The sequence below is a fragment of the Chenopodium quinoa genome, unplaced genomic scaffold (assembly GCF_001683475.1).
Source record: "Chenopodium quinoa cultivar QQ74 unplaced genomic scaffold, ASM168347v1, whole genome shotgun sequence".
Lineage (NCBI taxonomy): Eukaryota > Viridiplantae > Streptophyta > Magnoliopsida > Caryophyllales > Amaranthaceae > Chenopodium > Chenopodium quinoa.
In genome coordinates this window covers 2,377,718-2,390,941 of record NW_018743327.1, presented here as the reverse complement: position 1 = coordinate 2,390,941, position 13,224 = coordinate 2,377,718, and positions in this window count along the sequence as shown.

The following is a 13,224-nucleotide window of genomic DNA, read 5'->3' as shown; positions in this document are numbered from 1 at the left end:
CAAAGATCGACAGTCTGTTCGATTCTACACCCTGACATGCCCTGATGTGTTTTATGGACGCCTATTCAGGCTTTCATTAGATTCCCCTGTGGAAAAAGGTTCAAGAAAAGACGACATTCGTCACTAATCAGGGGTTATTCTGTTACAATGTGATGTCGTTTGGTTTGAAGAATGCGCCTGCTACTTTCCAACGAATGATTAATACAGTCTTCCTTAATCAAATTGGGAGGAATGTAGAGGCATACATTGATGATATGATAGTCAAATCCAAACAGCAGGCGCATCACCTGTCTGACCTCTGAGAAACATTCGCCTCACTCAGGCGACCCAAGGTCGTGCTTAATTTAAAAAAGTGTGTCTTCGGTGTTGAGTCTGGGAAGTTTCTCGGATTCTTGATTAACCAAAGGGGGATAGAGGCCAACCCTGAAAAATACAGGCTGTAATCGACATGCAGTCGCCCCATTTTGTAAAGGAAGTTCAAAAATTAACCGGTTGTCTGGCAGCTCTGGGAAGATTTCTCAGTCGGTCATGTGACAAGTGCCTCTATTTCTTCCAGGAAATCGGGAAAAAGACTAGATTTGAATGGGGGGAGGATGCTAAAGCCGCCTTCCAAAAGCTGAAAACGCATCTGCACTCTTTGCCAAGGTTGGTCAGTCCCTTGCCATAAGAATTGCTCTATATGTATTTGGCAGTTTCAGATCATGCCCTCAGTGCTGCACTCTTACTTGAAAGAGACGACATCCAGCTCCCGGTCTACTTTATAAGCCACGTTCTTAGAAATGCAGAGCTTCGGTACCCCATGGTTGAAAATTTTGGTCTCGCCCTTTTCATGGCTGTTAAGAAGTTGAAACCATACATCTTAGCGCATTCGGTCACGGTCTACACTGACCAACCGATCAAGCGGCCAATGACAACCCTGGAGCCTTCTGGTCGAATGCTCAAATGGGCTATTGAACTACAGGGACTAGAAATCACTTTCGAACCAAGGAAGGAAATAAAGGGGCAAGCATTCGCCGACTTTATTGTTGAAATGACAAGGCCGGCTGAGCTAGATCATATCAATCAGGTTTGGAACGTGTATGTGGACGGAAACTCCACGATGAACGACTGTGGTGCAGGCGTAATTTGTCAGTCTCCTAAGGTTGACAAATATTAATATGCACTATGGTTCAAGTTTAGGCCTCAAATAATGAGGCCGAGTATGAAGCCCTGTTAGCCGGTATTCGGATGTGCAAGGCGGCAGGGGCAACAAGAATTGACGCTTGCTTTGACTCTCAATTCGTCGTAAGCCAATATAATGGTGTCTATGAAGTCACCCATCCGATTATGATCAAATACTTGTAGGCGGTTGATAAGTGGCATTTATGCCACTATTTAGATCCTCTAATTGCGGTATTTTTCTACGTTTGTCCCCTGTTTGTACCCCTTTTTCTCCATTTCTCTCTTTATTATGTTTTTGTGCTTTTCCTCGTGTTTTGTAGGCTTTTGGAGTTGATTTTGAGAGAATGAAGAGCTTGGAGAATTGGAGTTCATTTGAAGAGCTACAAAGGAAGTTAAGGAGCAAGCAAGCAAGGCCATGCGGACAGCGCGGGTCGCGCTTTCAGAATGGCGCGGGCGCGCCAAACCCAGCACGGGCGTGCCTAACATTGGGGTCGAAAATATTGGAGGCAGAATGTAGGCGCGATTTGGGCACGGCTTAGGCGCGGGCGCTCCTAAGATAGGCGCGGGCGCTCCTAAGATAGGTGCGGGCGCTCAAGGGCCTGAACTCCAAAACTAACCTTTGTTTACTCTTTTAGCCATAACTTTTGATCTACAAATTGGATTAAGGTGATTCAAGTTGCATTGGAAACTAGACTTTAAGAGATTTCTAACGGTAGGTCGCACGCCCACAGAAACCTTGTAGAACAGAATTTATGGCCGTTTGAAAATGAATGTCGCTGCCAGGCCAATCCCAGTGCGCGGGCGCGCACGAGCAGCTACGGGTCTTTTAAACGCTTCTTCGTCTCCTCTTTTTGGAATTTTTTGATGGTGGGTTTCTTTGGGGTTTTCTCTCTCCTCTTTGAGGGGTTAAACCCTAACATCTCTCCATCAATCTTCACATAAATTAGGCTTAGATTTAGTTTTAATCTTTGTTTTTATACTTTGTAATGTAGATTAAGAGTAATTTAGGGTATTTTAGAGAGAGAAAGTGAAGAGCTTCAATGGTGGATTGAAGAAGATGAAGATGCAAAGTGACATTGTTTCGGATTCCTTTGCAATACTTCAATGAGCATTCTAAACTCTATCTCATTTATTGTTCTTTCTTAATTTCTTGCTTGATTAGAGTAGTTGTTTAGTTTAATTGCTTCTCTTTGTTCTTATTGTTGGGTTTTGTGTTAGTTGTTCATGATTAGTGAATAATTCCCTTTACTAAGGGATTGGTGATAGCATGTGGTGAATCTTGAATGTATTAGGCTAGACAAATGTTGGTTATATGTGATTAAATATACCTTGTAACCATGTTTTACTAATTACTCCATGTGAATGGCCAATCATGTGTTGTAATTGGGTGGATTGAACTAAGTTATGACGATAGTGTACCTTAGGGATATCCATTAGGTGATCGATTCTGTGCAAAAACCTTAACTTTCATAGCTTATGACGATAGTATGAGCATGTGTTAAGTTGGGAAAGCCTTTGACCCCGATATGTGGTTAGATGGTATTGTTGGTATTGCCTTATATGAGATATTTGGTTTGCATGTAAACTCATTTCCATTGCCTAACTTTATTAAAGATCATTGTCATGTTTGACCCTCTCCCTTGGTGTTAGTTTAACTTAATATTAATCTCATTTTGTTTATTGTTCTATCCATCCTATCTCTTTGACCTAGCTTAATTGGTGGTGGTGTTGATAGTGTTTATATCGTCTCCGTGGTTCGACCCTCTACTTACCACTAAACTTGTTTAGTGTAGTTGTAGGTTTATAAATATTGTTTGGTTGAGGGTAGTTAGTCCAACGACCTAATTATCCTTCACCAGCGGTCAAGACTGAAGCTGGGACACTTGAAGACTTCAAGTAAAGCCAACTTCCCAGATCAAAAAATAATCAGGCGGATGCCCTGCCCAAACTGGCCTCATCCGCCTCATGTGAAACGCCTCGGTCAGTCTTCTGGGAAGTCATGGAAAAGAGAACTATATCTGATGAATACCCAATTGGAGTACTTGACCGAAGCTCAACCTGGATGGAAAACATCAGGGCATACCTAACAGACAGCACCCTCCCAGATTCACCTCAGGAGGCGACCGTGTTGAGAAAACGGGCTCTAAACTTTGAGATAAGTCAAGGAGAGCTCTTCAAAGCAGGTTTCATTAAGCCTCTTTTGAAGTGTGTGACCCTAGAAAGGGGGCAAGAAATCCTCGAAGAATTGCATGCTGGATACTGCGCCTCTCATATAGGCGACAGATCGTTAGCTGTCAGGGCTAGGTGACATTACTTATGGCCGACCCTAGAGTCAGATTCTATGTAGATGGTTAAAAAATTTGACAAGTGTCAAAAGTTTGGCAAGCTGATCCATCGTCAGGCCACTGACCTGACGGCCATCCACAGTCCTGTGCCGTTTGCTAAAAGGGGCATGTACATTCAGGGTTCATATACGATTGCTCCAGGCGGCAGGTGCTACATCTTATTGGCTGTGTATTACTTTACCAAATGGATAGAGGCAGAGGCAGTAAAAAAATCAAGACAAAGGACGTAATTTCCTTCATCTAGAAGAATATCATCACTCGTTTCGGGGTGTCTATGTCTATGGTTTTTGACAATGGTCCTCAGTTTGAGATCCTCACTTGAAGACTTGGTTAGGAGATCAGGAGATCTCCAATTATTTTGCATCAGTCGGCCGACCCCAAGAAAATGGCCAAATTGAAGCCTTCAACAAATTAATCTCAAACGGCATTAAAAAGAAGATTAAGAGAGTTAGCGGCCTATAGGCGGATGAATTACCACACGTCCTTTGGGCCATCAAAACAACCGCAAAAGGGGCGACTGGTGAGACCCCATTCCTCATGGTGTACGGGGCAGAAGTTGTCTTGCCTATTGAACACTATGAGCCGACTCTTCGAATTATGCTATGTGATGAAGAGGCGAACAGGGAGGCCATGCGCCTGTCATTGGATTCACTTCTAGAGCGCAGGGGCAATGCTGCCTTGCGCCATGAGATCTACCGTATGAGAATGACTCGAGCGTACAACAAAAGAGTACACAAGCGTCCTTTAAAAGTTGGGGATTTTGGGTTACGGAAAATGGAGGCAGTCGGTAGGGCGAATGAACAAGGTAACTAACCCCAAATTGGGAAGGCCCCTACCGAATATATGAAGAAGTAAGAGGCAGCACCTACCGCCTGGAAACACCAGACAACAGGAGGCTGCCCCGAACCTGGAATGTAGATAACTTAAAAAAGTATTACTTTTGAAATTTTGTAAAGTTTTTTGACTTGTTAATGAAATTTTGTCTTCATTTCATACTTGTCTTTATTTTCTTTTCCTTATTTCGAGCACCGGTTGTACAAAGTACAGAAAGACCATGCTCATAACAATGAAGGATGCCGCCTGCACTATGTGGTGGCGGATCCTACTTACCCCCTATGGTACCGACTGCACAATGTGCAGGCGGGCGAAAAGTTTTAATAGCGACGTTGGAGTATCACCTGCTTAATATGCAGACAGCCAACAGCGAGATTCTACGAGCTACCGCCTGCCCAATAGGCAGACGACTAAGCACATTCTTAATCTAAATATAATTTCGGGATCGTCTGCCCTAACAGCAGACGCCAAAAAGAGAACCCGACTGCACCAAAGCAGTCGACCTTAAACCTATCCTTAAGCTAGGTTAATAACTTAGTAGCTAATGTCCAAGTGACGAGAGGCCAATGGCCGGATGAAAAACTAAGCCCTTAACTTAGTTATCTTTTATTTTAAGCTAAGTAAATGACTTAGTGGCTATTTACTTCTTTAACCGAGGCCAATGGCCGGATGCATATTATTTAAACTACCGTCTGCTTCAACATGAGTATGACTGTCTGCTCCAACATGAGTCAGGCAACCAGCGACGTCCATTCGGGGGAATTCATCAAGGAGAAGCATCTCCCATTTGGGTGGCACATTGCTCTACAAAAACAACAAGCGGCCCTACCGAATGCGCTAAGGAAGCGCTCGTAGTCGTTTGATTTAATCTAAGTTGAAATCTAAAAAGAACCAAGTCTTCCGCATGTTCTAGTACAGACGGATGACGACCACTATTTCAGGATTAGAGGTTATCTTACCGCCTGTCCTTGCTATGGGGCAAGGCAGGCGGACAAATATTTTCTTAATTAAAATGTTAAGTTTAAAAACATAGCAATTTTTCCATATTACTCGAGGCCTTTTGGCCGGATACATTTATGGAACCTTTTGCTCTATATAGCCGTCTGCCGCTTGGTTTGGGGCAATCACCATAGTGATTGATTAGCTCAGAAACCATTCATACTCTTTAAAGTATAAAAATTTCTAAGTCAATCAATCCACTCAACCGAAACCAAGCGACATCCGACCAGGGGCAAGAGCATTCGCATGCTATACGGGTTAAAATACTTAGCCGAAATTCTATGCATAAAAATTGAAAGTATTGAAAATTTAAAATCTTAAAGACCAATATAAATAAAACCGGTCAAAAAAACCAGATGCTTCATAAAAATACAGTCGTCAAAATTGACCACTGAAAATGTTAACTGGCAAAGCCAGAAATTGTCAAATCACCCGACCCCTTGGTCGATAAAAGATACATTAATTACTCGGCACGTAGGCCGGAAAAGCAGAATAACTGGCCATTCGGCAGTAGAAAGAAAAAACATAAAGCTTAAAGATCAGGGAGCCTCTCAGCATTGGCATCCGCCTTGTCCTCCGGCGCATGCTCCTTTGATTCCTCATCTCCCTCCTGATCTTCCTCCTTGTCCCCAGAAGACGAGCCGCCAGACAAGCTGGACTCCTCAGAGACATTCTGGGCAGCCGCCTCCTTCTCGGCCGCCTCTTGAGCTTCCCTGAGGAGTTAGGCATTGAACTCGTCGTTTGCCTTATCAAACTGGGTCTTCCAAGTTTGATAATCGGTAGACGGCTGAACATCTGCCCAGGCCACACGCATGATGACCTCATTATCGTCCATCATTTGTTTGACCAAGGTCTGTTTCTCCTCCTCCATCAAGGACCTATACTTGGTCCGGAGTTGGGTCTCCTGGTTGCTCAACCGCCCTTGGAGTCTCTTGACCGTCTCCCCAAAGTTAGACGCCTTGGATTCCGCCTCCTTGAGAGTCTCCAGCTTCTCCTCAAGGCCCTTGACTTGCTCTTGGAGCTCCTTCAGCCGCTGCTTTGCTGCGTCCAAGTTTTGCTGGTTTTGCAGATTTGCTGACGCTTGGGAATACAACATATAAAGTATTAGAATCTCATTTTGAGCAATCTTAAACTGAGCTTTGTCCAGAGTAGAGGCAGCCCGAGCATTTGCTGCCTTTACCTCCTTGGTCTTCTCATTCAGTGGCCCTTTGAGACCGCTCACGCACAGCATAGTCTGCAGTCGTCCAAAACAAGGAAATTCATCAAAAACCATTCGACAAAAAATATTAACCATGTTATAAGAAAATTTTTTACTTCGCCAAGAAGCGCCAGAATGCCATCAAGGTCCAGGGTGCCGACCACTCTGACGGCAGCATTATCCTTAAGATCAAGCGTCTTGAGCATCCACCTGACCATCTGGAGGACAGTTGGCCTCACTGGGGCATCTATTAGTACAAATACAACTAAGTTAATACTTTGAACAAGGTTACACTTCATGAAGCGCATGGTCAGATGATCGGAAGATTTACCTCCTTCTCCCCCTGCGGCTTCGCTGCCGCCTGGTGTGTCGCCAGCAATGGTGAGTGGATGTTCGCCACTCTTCGACACTCGTTGTTGAGCGTTCGGCTTTGTTGGAGTCTGAGTAGGGGAAGAGGTGCTCGTTCCCTTCTTTGGCTTAGTAGCAACGTGTTTCTTGCGATTTTGAGAAACGTCGCCAGCCGACTGCTTGCGCAGTTTGGAATCCGGTTGAGAACAGGGGCAGGCTTTGATGAGGTACCCTGAAAAGAATTCTAAGTATGAGTGACAGGGTAAAGTCGTATCCCCTAATCAAAAGTAATTACCTAAGTCCTCTAACTAAAGTAGATAGGGAAGTAGGGTCGAACTCCACAGGGAAACAAGTCTTTCTATTCCTAATTAACTAATATAATCTAGATTATGAAGTAACCAATATATAAGTTGAATATGAAACGAAACTACGAAGATTGAGAATAGGGAGAAAACAATATAAAAAAGGATCTAGGGCATAGGTTCACTAATAAATAATATTCCAGGGTAGAATATAATAATCATTCATCAATGCATATATTAATCAGATTATAAAGGGCTTTCGCTACGTATTATAATCACATAATTAATTTACCGGTATTAAATCTCATCTTTCGAATCTCGACCTAACCATTTATAAATTAACCTTCCTATTGAAACTAGACCTAAACATCAATTCTCATCTGTCGAATCTCGAATCAATATTGCCAAACTCATGCATAAAAGATCTGCGTAAATCTAGTCACAGAGCATTAAATCAATCAATCGAAAATTAATCTAACATTGACAATTAACAATAATAAATTACCTCTTCATATTATTTATGGATCCCCATAAACCCTAGAAATAAAACTACTCACACATAATTAAAACCAAACTAATCAAGACAATTAGAGGAGACATGATCAAAGAAAGAGAATAAATTACTGAAATTAAACCAAGAGTTATATAGAGAGAAAATAATAATAAGAGTTTAAGAGAAGAGAGAAAAGAGTTAGAGAGAGAAAGTCTCAGAAAAATTAAGAAAGAGTAAAAAGAAGGTAAAGAAAAGTACTAAATTCGTTTTACGGAGAAGTATTTATACTCCGTAAGAATCGTAAACTAAAACAAACTTAAACGACGCTAATCGTCTCCTAACAATAACACGCGCCCAATCGGGCGCCAGCCTTTGCTTCCCTCGCCCGGCCGGGCGCGCCTCCGGGCGCCAGCCTCTTTGGTCGGGCGCCGACCTTTGCTTCTCCCGCCCGGCCGGGCGCGCCTCCGGGCGCCAACCTCTTTGGCAGGGAGGCTCTCTTGGGCCACTATTTGGACTACAATTGGGCTCCAATTCTTCAGGCCAAACTGGGTTTCCTCTTTGGGTCTTGAATACTCGGTCCAAATGCCCCGGTATCACACATACCAAGCCCTTAATCTCAGGAAAATACTTCAAAAGTGTAAATCCCTGCAAAAGTCAACTAAATATACGAAAACACTAGAAAACACCAATTAGTAATAAAAGTGGCTCTAAAGAGCCAAAAACACTACTAATTATGACCAAGGAATGGGGGTAAAATACTATATAAAATAGACACATCAATGAGTCTTTGAGACAAAATATACAAAGTGTTTCATTGAAGAAATTTTTCAAGAGTGGAACAGTTCGTTACCTTAAGAGTGCCGCCTGGCGGCTGTTCATCTACCTGCTAGAGGATCGAGCGGTAGAAAGTGGCAGAGATAGCTAGCTTCTTGTGAGAGGGAAGCTTTGCCATTCCTTTGTCTGCAACAAACAACAAAAAGAGTTAGCAATGAAATAAATAAACAAAGTGGGTAGCAAAGCTAACAAATTCATGCAGCCAGCTACCTCTCGGCATCTCAGTACTAAGGCCGCAGGCGGCCAAGTACGTCCCGTCCAAGAGCCACTCAAATCTGGGAATATAACTTTGGGAGGTGACTTCCTTGACCCCGTCTCGTTGTTCGTTCGGACAGCCACATTAAAAAGGCCCCGATCAAAAATTTCCTCGTGTGCCCGCCTGGGAACAGGCGGAAGGGCTTTCTTACCAGCCAAGAGGAGCGGATACTGGGTCCAGCGGTTGTACCGCTTGTTTCTTTGGAGGTCTGGGGAAGAGACTATGTAAAATTTAGTTCTCCAGTTCTTCCATTTGTTCTTTTTCCCCAGCGTCATCATATAACGGGTATGGCTGGTCAGAGTAAACCAACCGATCCCGCTTGGATTGGGAATCCTGCTCAAGTAATGCATATGAGCAAACGCCTCAAAGCTAGGCTCCACCTCCAGCATCTCATAGGTGGCAACGTAGCCCAAAATGTTGACCTCAGAGTTGGGAGCTAGTAGCCAGTTACCCAGCTGGTATCCATCCAAAATCCTCTCCACAGCCGGATAGAGAGGGAAGCGTCGTAGCAGCCAAAGCACTGGTCACCATAGCAGGCCAACTCAAACCATTTCAGGTCAAGTGACCATGTCTATAGCATTCGGCACGGACAGAAGAAACCCTGTCCCATGACATGGGTAGGAAGAAATTTGGGAAGATCATCCTTCATGATCTTTCGCCTGCCTTCTGGGACGTGCAAATAATAAGGCGCACGTTCATGCTGCCTGGAAGCAGATAGCTCCTCCCAGCCTTCTCCCTTCTTAGCGGAGAGGGACTCTCTAGCATCTTGAAGATTTGACTGCGCCTCCTTCGAGTCAAGGGGGACGCAATTGGAAGATGAAGATGTAGAGTCATCATCAGAGCTCTCTTCAGATCTGGGGGCCCGCTGGCTGGAACCAGCAGTGTCCTCCCCCTGCTCATCATCCGACACCAATCCACTCGGCCCGGGGTTCTCATATTCTTCGTCACACTCCTCCAAGAATGAGTCATTGGGAGTGCTGACCGTGCTAGGGGGTTCCCTACTTATTTCAAAGACAGGCGCCCTAATGGAGCCGTTAAAAAAGACAGTCTCACTATCCGAATGGTCCCAAGAACCATCCGTCCTATATCTCCTTGTCGTCTGCTTTGTTCTGGCCATTGTTGTATTGCAGAGGCACAAACAATGTCGGATTTGGAGATGTACTTAAAGCAAAGTTCTCGAACGAGCATTCGGCACTCCTAGTTCTAGATTCAGCCATCCCCGGTGACCGATTAATCACTAATCTAGGCTGTGCCGGGTGCGTTTGGGAAACCATTTTTGATAAAGAAACAATGCAAAGAAATAAGTAAAGAAGGGATCAGGCGGTTACCTTAGAAGAAGGTAACAAGAGTCGTCGGTCTGGAGCGTCTGTTTGAGCAGGCGAACTAAGAGGGACGACTGTCGGATGCTGAAGAAGTCAAAGTCTTTGCAAGTCAAATTCAAAGATTCTCCCAAAGATTCACACAAATGTGAATTCAAGGGAGGTCAACCCCTCTATTTATAGAGGGGGTAAAATGTTCAGGGTAAAACCCTAGAGCCAAGTGAATAGTAAAAAGTAACTTTTAGGCCATTCATAGCCTAACACCCGTCATAGGCGTCATGTGCCAAGCATGTGACCCCTGTGAGGGGCAAATGTTTTGGGTATTTTATACCTGGCCAAGTGGCCCGATCAGAACCTGACACATGCATTGGAAGGGGCGCCACCTTAGACCATCCAGATGGTGACACGTGTCAGACAGATACAACCCTGATCTGGGGTATTTGATGATCCCAAGTGGACCAATAAGAGAGAAACACGTGTCGCCCTGAGAGACGCCCAAATGGCCTCTTAGGATGAGCAACACGTGTCACTCTGATATCGTCTCTGAAATGGCGGCCTTCAAGGCCCAAACTTTGAGGGCGCCGCAAAATGGCGTATCCTAATCTCTAGGTCATCAAACCCTTGGGAGGGAACACTTTCCAAGGACCCTATAAATAGGGACATTCCCCTTATTTATGGGGACACTTTACATTAATTATAGCATTTATTACTAAGCTGTCATTCTCAAGAAACAGACAGCACCTGAGCTTGGAATCCGAGCAGATAACTTAATTTTCACACGTTTTATTCCGAACCCTTTACTAAATTGATCTTCGGAGGTGGACCACCGACCATCCGGCGGTCAGTTTGTTTTGCAGGTACATGCGACCTTGTGAATCCAGTCTTGAGCTATAACTCTCCCGAGGGACACAAAAAACCCTAAAACAGAGGTTATATAAGCTATGTCGATCATGGGCTCACCTACAGGTGTGATAAGAAGTGAAGGATCGAAGGATGTTTGATCTTCTGCGATGGCTAGAATCTCGGAAGTTTTATTGTCATCGATTATATCTTAAATAGCTCCTTTGAGTTTCCAACACTCCTCAATGTCGTGACCTTTTCCTTGGTGATACTTGCAATGCTTATTAGGATCCTACTTAGGTGGCCTGGCTTTTGGAACTGGATCTTTGATAGGTCCTATGGGCATGACTAGTCCTTTGTGGTGTCGCTTTTCGAAAGCTGTTTCATAACTCATACCAAGTGGAGTGAGCACTCTTTTCGACCTTTGGATTCGTGGTTTATAGGTGTTCGTAGCATGTACTTTGTTAATGGGAGAGGAAGAAGAAGGATGGTCGTTGTTCTTTCCTCTCGCACTATTATCTTTCACAATGTCATCTTCAATGTCAATGCCTATATTATAAACAGCCTTGAAAGTATTCAAGTTCTGTTGGTATTTTAAGTGTTGTGCATATTTTTCTTGAAGGTTCTTGATGAACATCCTTACAGAATCTTTTTCGGTAGGCACCTTAACCATATTAGCAGAAGTTTCCCTCCATTTGTTGAAGAATGAAGTGAACCCTTCGTTTTCTTTTTGTTTTAACATCTCAAGTTGTCTGTGGTCTATTTCGTCTTGGATGTTACACTTATATCTATCTATGAAAGTGTTTGTTATGGAATCCCAAGAAGAGGTTTTCTCTTTGCCTAGGGAAAAGAACCATTGTTGACAAACGGTTTTAAGAGATAAAGAAAAAAAAGGAATGAAAGACTTTCCTATCAATACCCTTAATGTTCATTATGGTCTCGAATGCCCTTAAGTGGAAGTAAGGATTATCTGTTGGCTGGAACTTAGGGATGTCATTGGCATTGAACTTCTGTGGAAGAAGCTCCTTGTCCACTGAGACCCCTTGTGAGCTAATGCCCTGGAATCTATAGTCATTGGATATTTTGCTCAAGCTTTCTTGCATGAGCTCCATTTGTTGTTTTTTCACAGGGTCTTTGATTTGGAGGGTTAAAGTCTTCAACACCTCAGTCACGTCTGCCATTTGCTTCTTAAGCTCCTTGACTTCTTCTTGACTTGCCATTATCTTCTTAGCTTTTCTTTTTCGACTGACTGGTTTATCAAAAACTTAAACTTGAATGAAGGTGTTGTCCTTGATTAATCGCCCTTCTCTCCTTGACCAAGTACTGTGGAAAGGGAAATTAGGGATAAGTTTTTATTATTTATTATTTATTTTGACTCAAGCTCTATTCAACATGGAAGATAATGTGGAAGAGAATGGGAATAGATTGGACCCCCCACTTGAATGACAGAAAACGACTCATGCATGAACCTAAGACATGGTCATGGTGACATATATAAAGTGTGTGCTAAGACTAGTGAGTTTAGGTGACATATTAAGACTCGTGTCATGACCATGTGGCTAGACTATGTGACTAGACTCAAGCAAAGACTAATTTAAGACTTCATGTATATGCATTAAACTGGAGAGGTTGTGGTATTTTAGTCATAAATTTTGATCTGTGACTCTGATTGGGATGAAACCAACGCCAAATTAAGGATAAAAATAATTGGGATGAAACCAACGCCAAATTAAGCTTGTGCAGTATACGGGAATAAAAATCCGGGTTGATTTAAAGGAACTATGACTCGATTTTAGACATATTTATTAGCTCAAATTAATTAATAAATTAATTAAAAAAATTCCTTTAGTCCTTGGTTGGTTTACTAAGACTTATTTATAAACACAAGTCAAACCAAACGGTTAGTTTAGTCACTTAATAAGTATGCACAAGCAAATAATGCACAAGTAGTCAAGTAGTCACGATATGATGCAGTGAGTTTGCAACCTAACCATGGCTCTAGCTCTATAAAGTTCAAGGATATGGGTTAGTCAAAGAGGGTCCATGGTTATGAGTCTAGATGCACCGCACGGAAGCCTTACCTTTGGAAGGGTTGGCGTGAGTGGATGGGACCCTGCGAGTTAAACTCGCTTCCATGGTTCGGTGAATTCAACATTCTCGGATGTACCCTTTGTTGCTCAAAGCGTTCAATCAGGTAGATGGAGCATGAATTCCCAGAGGGTTATGTCCATATGTAGAACACATATGGGTTTCAGAAAAGGGAGAAAAACTCAATCAGGAAGTAGAATCGAGCCA